A 15553-nucleotide genomic window follows, 5' to 3' on the forward strand; every position below is an offset into this window, starting at 1 on the left:
GTAGTATATGCAAGTCATAGATTAGCATAAGAGACCACATACAGGCACACATACATGCTCACCTGCTCCCTGATTTATTTAGCCAAGGAAATAGAACTGAACAGAAGCCAGGTGGCTACACAAAGCAGGAGAGATGCAGCATATCTTTGTTGGCTTTCCCCATGTCTCTTGATTCCTTATGGGGTGTGCAGCTGCTGGTGACATACTTTACTCAGTCAGTGTTCCAGAGCTGATCACAAAGTCAAATCTCTCTCACTACTACCCTTTTACATTCAGGCTTACTTCATCAGTACCTTTCTGAAGAATTTACACTAAGATGGTGTGTGTTCATGTTTAAGGGAATAGCAAAGAGTGTTGTAGGTTAGAATGCCTACATGTCAAAGAGTGAACCAAACTGATCAGCAGCAAGCGTACATCCCCGTCTTGGGACGGGATGCAGCTAGTGCCCAAGTATCTCTGCCTCCAGATTTTCCTGTTCTCCACAGTGTCTCTGACAAGCAGAGAGTAGTGTCTCTGCCTCTAGATTTTCCTGTTTTCCACAAAGATCAGAAAAGATTTGGGGAAATTAGATTGTTTTCTCATAAAGTCACTTAAGTTTGTAACTTTTTTAAAGACAAAAAAAAAAAAAAAAAAAAGGAGGGGGATATACTTCCATTTGATTACAAGTACTTCTTAAAGACTGTAAGAAGATTGGATTAGATGTCCTTTTTAGTTCCACAGCTCTGTGATCAATCCTAGAGCCACCCTGAGCTGAATAAATAATGATGTGAAGAACTTAAAATTTTTTCGGGGGATATGGCCATGGTAAATATTTAATAGAATTACAGATTAGGTTGGAGATCTTCACTTTCCTTAAAAAAATGCATTTACCTGGATTATCGAATGATTTCTTCATTTAACAAAGAATAGTACCTACTTTGAGTAGCACCATGATCCACAGACTCTAAAAGCTCACATTCTAGTATAATGAAACAAGACTACTGATTGCTAGAAATCAAATGAAAGGTCGTAAGAGTGCAAAACCATAATTCTCTGGAGATTCAGAGACTGGAGACAGCCACAGCCCATCAGAGTCCTGGATCAATGGAACTCAAGTGATGAATTTGGCTGCTGTGGCTATACTGCAAGCCCAGGGTTTTACATACAGAGCAATGAAAGATAACTCAGCAAAGGCCTATGGATCCAGGCATTAGCAATGATTACTTACAGTTTTGTGCAGAGGCCTGAGAGTGGAGCATCAGACTGTTATTGAGGTGTCCTCAACTTGTCACCAGTTACTCCTGTGCTTCTACCAATCCCTCTGGGCAAACCACTAAGGCTCTCATCCCTATTGAGTGTCTGATTCTGTTCCTCTTCTTTAAGAGGCTTTGTCACATGACCTAAGGTTGTAAAAGCTTACTGTTTTTTCTTGGGGGAAAGCTATTAATTGTGGGAAAATGTCCAGCTAATACCCATCATGCTGGCTAACCAACAGGATGGCATTTTATATGCCTCAGACATTTCCCCTTATATTATGATAAATTTGCAAAGAAAACATTCCTAAATTACACTTTCAAAGAAGCATTTCCTTTCACCAAAATTAAGTGAGCATAAATGGGTAGTAGCAATACTGTTATCTGCTTGTGTTGCTGATAAAAGCAGATTCTGTGAGTGAAGGTTAAAGGATCTCTGTAATATGTCCCTTGTGGACACTGCCTGAGTCACATTCTCATTATCACTTGTCTGAATTAACAGCCTCTTAAATGATCTCTCTGCCTCTACCAGGGAAGAGGCCTGTTTTTGTGCCACAGGCCCCTCTGGCAAACTGGTGAAGGCTATGGCCCCCTTCTCAGAATAATGCTTTAAAATGCGTAAAATAAAATATATAAGATTACAAAGGAAAAAGGTTTTATACGAATGAAATTATCAAAATATTAAAAACAAATGTGTGGTCTAGTAATTCATGTGCTTCTTTAGTAGTTTAGGAGAGTAGAAATCTTTTCCAAAAGTCCACTACCAGAATTACCCTCACAACTCATAGTGACAAGCTGCTAGTTGTTCTTTCAAAATCCATTCTTCCCCTTTTCTGGGATAATGGCTTGCTAAGCTAGAGATTCCATTTTTGTCCCCCTTGCAGCTAGGTGTGACCATGTGATTATGCTATCACAAATAGAAAATTCGATTACTACCCTAGCCCAATTATTATATGACATACATATGTATTCCAGGGGCTGGCCATTTAGCTCATTGATTAGAGCACAGTGTTATAACACCAAGGTTAAGGGTTCAGATCCTCGTACCAGCCAAATGCCAAAAAAAATATCTGATTGTACCCCATGAGTATGTATAATTACAATGTGTTAATTAAAAATTTTTAAAATTTCAATGGAATGTGAGCAGAAGAAATGCCACATCTAGGTTTGGCATGAGCTTTTCTTCTTTATGAGAGAAATACATTTCTAACTTCTTTAAGCCACCAGATCTTGGGATTTCTATTACAACAGCTTGGCCTTTACACTAAATAATCCACAGACCCACTCCTAAACTAAACCACGATTGGTGAGACAAATCATTTGGGGTAGAATGGATGTTTGGGAGCCAACCATACTAGACTGGAAGGGGTTATGTCTTACTTCATATACTTTATGGGAATTTAACTATATGTTTTCAGAAAAAGAGAGAGAAAGAACTAGTAAGGCTAATTCAGCCATTCTACTCAAAGAACATATGCACTGGGTTGAGCACGAGATAGCAAACATACATCTGCTATTACTCCCATTTCAATTTTCTAGTTGCTGCTTCCAGTGTGAACCTTTGACTCACTGAGTGTGTTTCTATAGTTTAAAATGACAGTATGCATTTTTCATACAATGTGGACTCTAGTTGCAAGGCTATCTGGTCCTCAAAGATAACCAGTATGTTCTAACATCGAAAGGATTTTCTTAAAGAATCTGGACTATAAGCAATTTTTATCTGAAGTGCTGACTTTAAAATTTAATACCTCAATAAGATTCAAGGTACTATTGGCCTCAACAATCAGAGTCATAGGACCTAAGGCTTGGAGGGACCTTAAATATAAATGTAGCCCCAACCAACTATATGATATTAGAACCTCCTGTAAAAATAAATGTTTGTAGATATCGGTGACCAATTGAAGAGTTCTTCCCATGACTATACTCCAGCATTTTCTTCACACTTCTATGTCTATTCATATGTTTTTCCTTCCAGTAAGCCAGTTACCCTAGTTTACCTGGGAAACATCTCCTTCAAGTATCAAATCAAAGATCACACTTCTGTGAAGACTGCCCTTAGTCACCCGGGAGGTCTTAGGTCCTCCTTCCTCACTGCTCCCACTGTGCCTCTTTTGGCTCATCTACAACAGCACTTATTGCCATTCTTTACCATTCTCTTTTTGCCTGGTTCCCCACAGAGCTCCTTGAAGGCAAAAACAGGTGATTTAAAGACCATGCCTGGTACCTAGTAAGCAATCCATACATATTTTTAAATGTTGAATGATAAGAGTACACACCATTCATTCATAGCAAACGAATGATGGTATACATCCAAACTCATTTTCCAGATGCTAGAATGTTTGAACTTCAATGAAGGATTCTGAAAGGCTCTGAGAAATCACTAAAGTCTGTCCTTTCATTCTCGGGAGTGTCCATGTTCTATCCTGTTTTCAACTTTGACTTCAGTAAAGAAAGCAATAGGGAATACTGTTCATTTCCACTAACAAATGTAATCATTTCCACATTTCAAAACTGGCCTTCTCATAAATTGTAATACTAAATACAGTTGTAATACTAAAACATGGTACAACCTTTATAGAGGGGAATTTGACAATATCTAACAAATCTACAATTACATTTTCACATTAGTCACGATCCTAGTTCTAAGAATTTACTGTGAAGATACACTTCCAACAATACAAAAAATATATACAGAGTTATTCATTATAGCATTATTTGTAATAGCAAAAATACTGGAAGCAATCTAAGTGCTTATCTATAAGTCAAATTGAGTATAAAATATTACATTCACAAAGTGGATTACTCTGCAGTGGTAAAGAAGAAAAAGAAATATCTCTATAAACTGACATACTGATTTTCAGTATGTATTGTTAAGTGAAAGAAAAAAAAAAAGCAAGGTATGCTACTTTTTGTAAAGGGGAAAATAAGAAAAATATATTGCAAGTATATATGTACATCCGTGTTTGCTTATTTTTTCCCCCCCAAAATACAGAAAGGATAAACCAGAAACTAATAAAATAGATATCTACAATGGAATGAGGTAGGAATGTGATGGAAGAGATAGCAAATGGAATGAGACTTTTCTTAGGGTACCCTGTCATATAGTTTTGAATTTTGAACCATGTAAATGTTTTACATATTCAAAAAATTAAATCAACAAAGACAGGAAGGAGGGGGGACACCTAAACTTGTATGCCAATAGAAACAGATAAACCCAGGGCCGGCCCGTGGCTCACTCAGGAGTGTGTGGTGCTGATAACACCAAGGCCACAGGTTTGGATCCCTATATAGGGATGGCTGGTTGGCTAACTTCAGAGAACGTGGTGCTGACAACACCAAGTCAAGGGTTCAGATCCCCTTACCAGTGATCTTTAAAAAAAAAAATTTAAAAAAAGAAACAGATAAACCCAACTGTATATCAAATTGACACCATAAAAAAGATAATTAATTCAAGTGACACAGCACTCTGAGTGTACACCTAGGTAGGATATATTCTAAATACAATAAAAGATCTATAAAGATCTTGAATTTGGGCTGGGCAGTTAGCTCAGTTGGTTAGAACACAGGCTTGTAACACCAACGTCAAAGGTTTAGATCCCTGTACCAGCCAGCTGCCAAAAAAATAAAAATATTGAATTTTAGTTTGTGATTTTGATGTTGGTAGTAGTATTGGTATAGTGATTCCAAAACTATTTTGTGTGTTTAGGACAGAGCAAATATGTAATTATACTGATGGTTTGGGAAGGAGGGTTCTCACTGTGGGAGAAGGAGGAACATATGTAATGGAGAATGTGAGAAAGAACCTGTGCTGTTGGATTAAACTAGAGGTATCACTGTGACCTAATATACACACTCTCACATACATGCACACTTTCCGACTTAGTATACTGAAAGAACTTGGATGTAGTGACATCCCAGTAAAAATGAGCATACCTCATATCCAGATCTTGGTTTCTAGATACCATTCCCCCCTAAGAGAAACCAGGGATCCTTGAAGAAATGCCTAAATCCAGGGAAAATACATCTTTCTAGGCCAGAAAGCAAGGCAATGCTCAGAAACTGATGGGAACATGATAGAAGAACAATGACCATATTTGGGACAATTTTAACCTCAAAAATTTAAATAATGGTAACGGATTAAAACATAGTAAATTAAAAAAAAAAAAAAAAAAAAGTAACCATGAGCCCATAGTGATAATTGAAAGAAAGTGAGCTGAGATGTCGGGTACTGATCAAGCTTTATTAAAGGAAAAGAATCTGCTGGGCTGCACTCAAAGTGGAGGGCAGCCTGGGGCTGCCCTCAAAATGGAGGACAGCACCAGATGTGGTGGGTGGGAGAGCTTATATGGACTGATACAATCAAGGAGGGCATTATGCTAATGCAGAAGCTATGTGACTAGGGTGGAGAACTGCACCCTTGGGGAAGCAAAAGGGTTTCTGTTTTGCAGAAGTCACGAGCCTTCTCGTAAAAGGAAGGGGGAAGGGGTTTGGTAGTGGAGTGGGAGACAAGGCCAGTGGCTACTTAGTGCTTATTGTGTGCACAATGGCACCAGTCACGTCCAAGATCCATCAATAATAAAAATGTAAGGAGCAGCAGAAGGAAAGCTCTTCTTTGCAGAATACCAGACAATGGATATAAAGGAATAATAGAAATAGAAATATCATTTTTTTTTTTTTTTGTCTTTTTCGTGACCGGCACTCAGCCAGTGAGTGCACCAGCCATTCCCATATAGGATCTGAACCTGCGGCGGGAGTGTCGCTGCGCTCCCAGTGCCGCACTCTCCAGAGTGCGCCACGGGCTCGGCCCAGAAATATCATTTTTTCAACCACTAATGTAATTATCAGTTCAGGCAAGGATCAATGGTTAATGCTAAAACCACTGGATGGAAACATTCCTGAGGAACAAGATACTCACAAACTCTCAAGTTATTATTCTACAGATTACTTATTGATTACAAATAGGAAAATGTACCTTTGCAATGGAGAAATGTAGATGCCAACTTAATGAAGTAATCAAACTTAATCTGTTCAGTAACTAGAAAAACCAACTTGATGTGTCTCCTGATATAATACACTAAGGGCATAACCATCTGTGTAGCATTCTTTCCAAAGATGATTAAATTGAACATATTCACCAGAGAAAAATATCAGATAAATCCAAATTGTGGAACAATCTGTAAAACAACTGGTCTGGATACTTCAAAACTGCTTGCTTCATGAAAGAGGAAAAGGGCTGGCCACTTAGCTCAGTGGGTTAGAATGTGGTTCTGATAACACCAACGTCCAGGGTTTGATCCCTCTACTGGCCAGCTGCCAAAAAACACCAACCAACCAACCAAACAGAAAGAGATTAAAGAAACATGACAACAAAATGTAATGCATGATCCTTCACTGGATCCCAGATTGGAAAGAGAAACCAGTTATACCAGATATTATTTTATTGAAACAATTGTTATAATTTGACTATGGAGTTAATATTACATCAGTGTTGAGTTTCTTAAGTGTAGATATGGAAGAATGGCTTTGTTCTTAGTAGCTACATGCTGAAGTATTTAGGGTTCAAGTGGCATGATGTCTGCAATCTACTTTCAAATGATTCAGCAAAAATAATCATGGAGGAAGGGGAGAGGGCCACGGAGAGGGACAGATAAAGCAAATGTAGCAGAATGTTAACAACTGGTGAATCTAAGATGATGGTGTGCAACAGTTCATTCTATTTTTCTTTTCCAATCTGTTGTATTGTCTGGAAGTTTTTCAAAATTAAAAAAAAAAAAAAAGGAAGGGTTCAACATAGCTTTTCCATATCAACCAGGTTTAGAAGGTGAGTAGGAAAACAAAAGCAAACGAACACAGAAGCAGAAAGGGCTAGGAACAGCTCATCAATCTTTCCTTCAGTAGAACTGTCCTGAGCAGAAAAACCTCTATCCTGGTCAACTGTACAACTCTCAGAAAATTATGTTGCACTTTAGGCCTATCATCTATATCATATATTAAAATACAACAATAAAGCCAACAAAAGATATAGAACACATTTTTGTGACACTGGGGAAATCTGAAGATAGACTATGTATTAGATAATATTATTCTATCAATTATAATATCCTTATTTGTGGTAATGGTATTATAGCTACGTAGGAGAATATTTTATGTTCTTAGGAGAGAAATGCTGATGTCTGCCATGTACTTTTAAATGACTGGAGGAGGGAAGTGTATGTATGTGTGTGTCTCTGTGTGTTTAGAGAGAGAAAAAAACAAATATAGTAAACTGTTAACAAATTGAGGATTTAGATAAAGGGTATATGACAATTTATTACATTATTCATATAGCTGTTCTGTAGGTTGAACATTTTTCAAAACAGAAAGTTGGAATAAAAGTTTCTGCATTTACTTTAGTTTTCTTCAGGTGGCTGCGAAGTACTTTTGCTTTCTTATAATTTTATATTTGTTTTATACCTTCTTTCTTCACCCCTTTCAGCCTAACAAAAAGTATACATAAGTGAATGATCTACCATGTTTCCATATAGAACACTCTTCTCCAACAGGACAGCTATTGCCTTAGGATAGAAATGAGCAGGGACAGTATGAAACAGATGAAAAGTATGGACTTTAGAAAACGAACATTTTAAGTTCAAATCTTGGTTCCAAAAACTATTAGTTGTATGACCCTGGAAAAGCTATATTTGACCAGACACATATTAGTAGTTTAATGACTAATAGAGATTTTGGAGGAGTTTAAATTAATTATTATTCCAGGTCGCTGTTGAAGACAATTTTCTTAACATTTCCATTCTTCATCACTACAAAATCTGCCCCCCCTTTACTAAAAAAGAAACCACAACATTAACCTATCTCAGAGGGAATGTCTCAAAGGCTAAAAAAGTTTGTCTTATGATATTTATAATTGAAAAGTCAATTCAGCAAACATTTATTGAGTTCCTGCTTTACAGGCACTATGCTAAACGTACAGTTCTTACAAACCTTAGAGAGTTCACTACTTACTGAGGGAAACAGATAGATATTCATTATAATATACGTGAACTGTGCTAAGTGCTATAATAAAGGCACAAAATATTAAAGAAATATGAGAAAGGAATAAGCAGTTCATTCTTAATAGATCTGCAACATAACCAGCGCCACTTTAGACGAGCCCAAGTACAAAATGGCACACCGCCCACCTCCTCTCCTTCCCCCGTCCTCTTCCCTTTACCAGAAGCCTCCTGACTTAAACAGAAACCCCCTTTTGTTTCCACAAGGATGCAGTTCTCTACCTTGATCCACAATAGCATAATGACCCTCCCTGATGGCATCAGCCAGCCCTTGGTGCACTATATAAGCTCTACCACACCTACACCTGGTGCTGTCCACCATTTTCAGGGCAGCCCTGGGCTGCCTCCCACTTTGAGCACAGCCTGGCAGATTTTCTTCCTTTTAATAAAGCTTGAATGGTACCCGGCATCTCAGCTCACTTTCTTTCAATTCTCACAAAGATTATCAGGAAATGCTTCAAAGAGGGGATAATGCAAAAGCTAGGAATTGCAGGATATATAAGATTTCATCGGGTACAGAGGGAAACAGGCCATTCCAGGTAAAGGAAATGGTTTTAACAAAGGTACAGAGGAATGAAAGATCATGGCATGTCTGGAAGAGAATAAGTATTTGGGGGCTGGCTGGTTAGCTCACTAAGTTAGAGCATGGTGCTGATAACACTAAGCACCAGGGTCAAGGGTTCAGATCCCTGTACAGGCCAGCCACCAAAAAAAATAAATAAATAAGTATTTGGTATGGAAAGCTAGTTCTTCAGATGTGTCATGAAATATAGGGGATGAGGTTCAAAGGATAACTGTATCATAAAAAAAGGTCTTAAATACTATCCTAGGAAGTTTTTAGTTAATTTTGAGGTCTATGGAAAGCCACTGAAGTTTTCTAAGCAGAGGAGTGGCATGATCAGCTTTATCTCTTAGAAGTTATAACAGAAGATAGACCTAGAAAAGGTAGAAATAGGAGGCAAGAAGACCAGATGAGAGAACTGAGGCAGCAACAGGAGGCAAACCTTTTTGAGACTGAATCAACAAATACACTTTGTCAGACATGGTGGAGGAGAAAAATGGAGAAATAAAATAGTCTCCAATGTTTCTCTTTTCGGTGACTGTGGAGAGTGATGCTATTAATGGAGATAGAAAACACAAGAAAAATATCTGGATATTTGTGGGGTGGGACATTGGGGAAAGGAAACTAAGTCATCTTTGGATATGTTAAGTTTAAGTTGCCCAAGGAACATTTCATGCAGATGTCTAACACGCAATTGACCATTTTGATAGTCTTAATAATTATTCAGCAAATATTCACTCCTCTTGCCCTCCTACTGAAGTCAGAATATACTTCTATGCCCAACTGATGTTGATGTTGATGAAACTGGGGAAAGCAAGACTTTGAAATGTACTTGCTCAGTGGGGCTTGCACTTGAGCTTTGGATATCACTATGAGAAGAGCCCTGGCTACCTTATGGTCTGAGGAGGATAAGAGACATGCAGAGCAGAGCCCACCCAGCCAACTTGCCCACTGCAGTTTGGAGTACAGCTGCCCCAGCTGGATCGATTAGCATAATGATAGATGCTTTTCATTGTATGTCATTAAGTTTTGGGGTGGTTTGTTAAACAGACTAGATGAATGATGCTACTATATATTTGAAACATTAAAAAAAAAAAAAAAAAAAAAAAACCCAAATGAAAACAAAACAAAACAAAACAAAAACCTGGAGATAATACCTCTCATCAGTTAATGGTACAAACAAATTTAGTAGCCCCAAGTAATAAGAACTCCCCTAAGACTCTCAGGCACTCACTTCCCTCAAGACTGCCTATTAATCAGCTTTTGATAAACAAATCAGAGCATTTCATCACTAAGACTCTTTTTTAAAGATGTAAGTTAGTCATTTTTTAAGTAACTTAGCCAACATTGGGAGGAAGGGGAGAGGAACTAATAGTCTGGAGCATTATTATGTGTGAGGCATTGTGATAGGTAACTCAGGAAGAGAAGAAAATTAACTAAAAAAACCCCCAACAAAACAAGTACTTACTATGTGACAAGCACTATATACATGCATTACAAAGATGAACACATTTAATACCAAATCAACCCCATGAAGTACATTATTTTTTAGGCTCCAACCCCAAGAGATTCTGATTCAGTAGGTAGAGGGAGGGAGGAAGATTCAGAATCTGCATTTAAACAAGCACTCTAGGAGATGAATCACACTTTGAGAAATACCAGTTGAGAGAAAGGAAAGAATGAGAATTTACTTGAGCAAGGCAAGTTGCATACATTTTAAAAATTTATTCTTCCCAACCCATGTATTATTCTCACATCAATCTATGGCAAACAGATATTATTCTCCTTTATAGATGATTAAACAGAGGCACAGAGAGGATAAATAACTTGTTTAAGGTTACCCACCTAAAAAGTGACAGTGCTTGGACCTATGAATCTCAATGTCTACTAAATATCTCCATCTAGATGCCCTAACATATGTTCAAGCTCAACATGTTCCAAAATAATTCATTATTGAAACTGAGTAAGGCTAGGCCTGTGAATCAAACTGACTCCATTTTCCCTGCAGAGGACACTTTGTTACCTTTTCCACTTCTTAGTCATGAGACCCCCAGGGCAAATGATTACCCCATGGGCTGCCCTGGCAAAACAGACTGAGATAAGAGAGGAAACAGATATTTACTGAGCTGCAAAACCCTTCCTCAAGGCTTATTTTACGATAATAATAAAAGTTACAGATTAGCTTTGAGACCCCTTTAGGAATTTCCACCTGTGCACAAAGCATCAAGGTGACTGCCACAATGACCTTCCTGGGGTGACAATGATGAACACTACTGAGCATGCGCCAATGACACAGCCGCCCATGACACAGCCAGGAAGAACAGAACGGACCACCTCCGGTGATGCTGGCCTGTACCTCTTAACTCTTTTCCCTATAAAAGACTGAACAGCTCCCCTTGGGGGCCTAGCTTTACTGTTGCTACCCCCCTTATGCATAAGTCTATCTCCTCTTTCAATAAAGTGTTCCTTGCTTTACTGTTGGGTACATTGTTCATTTCTATGACTCTGGAATCCGAGAGCCTAATTCAATCACTGGTAAAAATTGGAAAGCTTTGGGCGCCAGAGAGGATTCTAGCTGCAAGAGGCAAGTGGCCATTGGGACTATTTTGCTCCCATGTTTCTGCTGCTGGCAAATCTCTCCTGGAGTCCCTGGCCTAAATTCTGACGAGGCAATGCTTTATTCTCTTTATCTTTCTCTGATTTTCTGAGCCCTCTTCTGCTGTTTGGTCGGATGGTATCCACTACTATGCAGGTGCACCCTGGAGGGCTCCTGGCTATGCTTTGTTTTTCTGACTTAAATCTAGTTGATACTTTTCTTCTTTATTCTGAAAACAGTGGGGAGAACTGCTTTTATCAATTACTGTTAATGGAATAGGTTGGTCCCACCGATTGGGACTAGGCTAAACTGGACCCCACTGCTCCTCTTTTCTCTTTGTTTGCTTGGTTAGAAATTTGGTTGACTACCGGTAATCTGAATAAACCTTCCAATCCTTGCATCAACTTTTGGACTTTCAGGTCATTTGTTTAATGCGAGAGGGCAAGCCGAGCCTGACCTGTCCCTAACATTATTTTCTCTATCTAACCTCAGCACGCAATACATCTGTTCCTCCCCTAATTTACCCAATCTCAATGAAGAGCACTACCATTTACTCATTTATCCATGTTAGAATTATCCGTCACCTGTCAAATCTATTTCACCTTCTTAACTGCTTTCAAATTTGTTGTCTCATTTCCACTTACACTACTACAAATTTAATAATAACAACTTCATTTATTAAGTACCTAAAACACACCTATCACCAAACATTAATCCTTAGATCAACTCTATGAGGTAGGTAATATTATTATCTCCATTTTATAGATGAAGACTCTGAGACTTAGATAGCTTTGATCCTATATATTTTGCCTCTACACAGATGAGCTCTAGATCAACATCCCAGTTTTCCCTTCTTCATCTCTGCCTGCACCTGTCTCTCCAACTATACAGAGAGCACCTCCTCTTGGATATCCTGCTGACACATAAAATTTAAGTTAAAAATTGTGCTCAGGATACTTATATTAGCCTCCTGCAGTTGTGCAAACTCATTTAATGCAAAGCCTATTTTATAATAAAGTGAATATCTCATGTAATTTATTGAATACTGTACTGAAAATGAAAAACAATTGTGTGGTACTCAAAGTACAACTTCTACTGAATGTATATTGCTTTCACATCATCATAAAGTCAAAAATCATAAGTCAAAACATTTTAGGTTGGGGACCATCTATATTTGATTTCACACTATTCTGTCTCTGTTGCTACATGAGTTATGTAACTTATCTGTGCTTAAATTTCCATAAATAAAGAATGTGATTATAATAGTAATATTAACTCCTATTGTCTTATATGGGAAAAACACAATATATAGTGCTAAATCCATTTTGAGGGGAAACAAATCTCTCCAGTGTGGCATGCTTATAAGTTGGTGCTCTAGTATAGCTTAAATTTCAGTCTGGACAACCTTTGTCAGGCACATCATTCTCCCAAGTAAGTATCTGTGATAGTTAATTTTATGGGTCAACATGATTGGGTCATAGGGTGCCCAGATTAAATATTATATGTTTGTGTGTGACTGTGAGGGTGTTTTTGGATGAGGTCAGGATTTGAATTCAGTAAAGTAGATTGCCCTCCCCAATGTGGGTAGGGATTATCCAACCCACTGAGGGCCTGAATAGAACAAAAGGCAGAGGAAAGAGGAATTGCCCTTTTTTTCTGCCTCACCACTTGAGCTGGAAAGTCTCATCTCACCTTCTCATGCCCTCTCATTGGGATTTAAACTATCAGCTTTCTTAAAGGTTCTCAGGCCTTCAGACTTGGACTGAATTACACCACTGGCTTTCCTTGGTCTCCTAGTTCCAGACAGCAGATCTTGAGTGAGTCAATTCTTTATAGTAAATCTCCTTTTATATATGTATATGTCTCCTATTAGTTCTATTTTTCTGGAGAATTCTAACTAATACATTATTTAAAGTGGCTATGACATATTCATTAAATAAAGTATCAGCTCAGCTCCTGCATGTGCAGACCCTCTGTCAACCACAACACTGCCTACTCTTGCACCTCTCCAGCTTCACTTTATCAAACACTCAATGGAGCCATTTGGTTCAAGTAGGCCAAAAAATTGATGGCTTCTTACTCCTCAATGCTATGGGTCAAATGCATCCCCCAAAGATTCACGTATTGGAAACTTGATCTTCATTGTAACAGTGTTAAAAGGATGAGAAATCCAATTAGGGTAATTTGAAAGGTGGGCCTTTAAAAGGTGGTTAGATTGTAAGGACTGTGACCTCGTGAATGGACTTATCCATCATGGAGTAATGGGCATGGTTTTGACTGCTTTAAAAGGAGAGTAAGTGTAACAATAATCAGCCACAATGTATATCGACAAAATAAAATTAAAAAAAAAAAAAAAAAAGGAGAGTAAGTGAGGAGGTTAGCTCTATCTTGCTCAGCCCATTCTCTCCATGTGATACTCTGTGTTGCGGTAGAAGAAGGCCCTCACCAGATGTGTTCCCTGGACCTTGGACTTCCCAGTATGTATCCACACTGTAAGAAATAAATTTCGTTTCTTTATAAATCACCCAGTTTCAAGTCTTCTGTTATAAGCAACAGAAACGGAGTAATACACTCAGTCTTCTCTCATCTGTCCCTTTTATATCTCCATGCCCTTCCATTCCTTTTACCAATCCAGGTATATTTATTCCTTTAAGATCCAGGTTGGTTGGGCCGACCCGTGGCTCACTCGGTAGAGTGCGGTGCTGCTAGCGCCAAGGCCCCGGGTTCGGATCCCATATACGGATGGCCGGTTCGCTCACTGGCTGAGCGTGGTGCTGACAACACCAAGTCAAGGGTTAAGATCCCCTTACCGGTCATCTTTATAAAAAAAAAAAAAAAAAAGATCCAGGTTGGTAGCTGATAAGCAACTGGGTGTCAGGATCAAATCAATGAGTTCATGCAGTTCAGAACCAAGGCATAAACAGAGAGTATGTGCTGGGGCTGTCTTTTTATGTGGGGCCTGATTATGTAGCCATAACTGTTTACAGTTACAATGTGATACACTACATGACCTGAAATGTTTCCTTAAACAAAATGCCAAATAAAAATAAACATACCCTGAAATGTATAGCTGAGCTTGCAAAAAGCAAAGGGAAATTCATAGAGGCCAAAGGTGAAGAGAGAGTTGAAAATCAAATTGTGAAGTGATATTGAAGTTGACCTGGGTAGGGTATTTGCCATTCTCAGAGTCTTGCATTTTAACACCCATTCTGAGACTAGGAGACGAGGCCTGAACAAGGTGGGAAGTTAGAACTGAGACATATCTCCCAATCATGCAAAACAGCCTTCTTAAACCCATTTTCAGGGAAAGGATCTGTTTCCATTACTATATCATGCGGAGCTCCACTGACCTGCTCCTAAGTCAAAATTATTAAAAACAAAGCAACAACAAAGAAAAGCTAAACCAAATGAAAACAAAACCAAAAAACCCACAAAAACAAACAAGAAAACCTCAAATAATTCAAAGCCTCTGAAAATGGTCCTAAGAGCAAATAGCAAATGTAGAAAGATCTATTCAAGAAAAGCTATAAAACTTTACTGCAATGGACTGAATGTTTGTATCCTTACAAAATTAACATACTGAAACCCTAATCCCAATGTGATGATATTTAGAGGTGAGGCCCGAGGAAGGTAATTAGATAATGAGGGTGGAGCCCTCATGAATGGAATTAGTGACCTTATAAGGTTAGTGACCTTATGAGAATGAGCTAGATCTCTTTCCACCATGTAATTAAGGATAAAAGAAGTCGGCTGACTGCAGCCTGGAAGAGGGTCCACACCAGAACCCAACCATGCTGGCATCCTGATCTCACACTTTCAGCCTCTAGAACTATGATAAATAAATTTTTATTGTTTAAGGCACCCATTCTATGGTAATTTGTTATAGCAGGCTGAACTGACTGAGACATTTGGTAAGAAAGGTGAAGATCTGTACTATTTAAATAAAGATTGCTGCCTCCCTGCCCCCCTACCAGTTCAGTGAGGCCAAGACTTTGTTCCAGACTGCAGCCAAGAACACAGGGCTCCTTCTCCCCTCAGTACCCAGCTGGAAGGATTTCTTCCCAGGAGGAGCAAGACTTTAGTGTTTCTCATGCTGCCCCCAAGTTTCTGTTGTTGA

At 38.6% G+C, this 15553-nt stretch overlaps 1 protein-coding gene across 3 annotated transcripts in view; it reads right to left on the minus strand.

Moving 5' to 3' along the window:
• Positions 1–15553, minus strand: part of AAMDC (adipogenesis associated Mth938 domain containing) — a 46448-nt gene that overhangs the window by 7410 nt on the left and 23485 nt on the right. The window lies entirely within an intron of this gene.

Source organism: Cynocephalus volans, chromosome 4 (assembly GCF_027409185.1).
Source record: "Cynocephalus volans isolate mCynVol1 chromosome 4, mCynVol1.pri, whole genome shotgun sequence".
In the NCBI taxonomy this organism is placed as follows: Eukaryota; Metazoa; Chordata; class Mammalia; order Dermoptera; family Cynocephalidae; genus Cynocephalus; species Cynocephalus volans.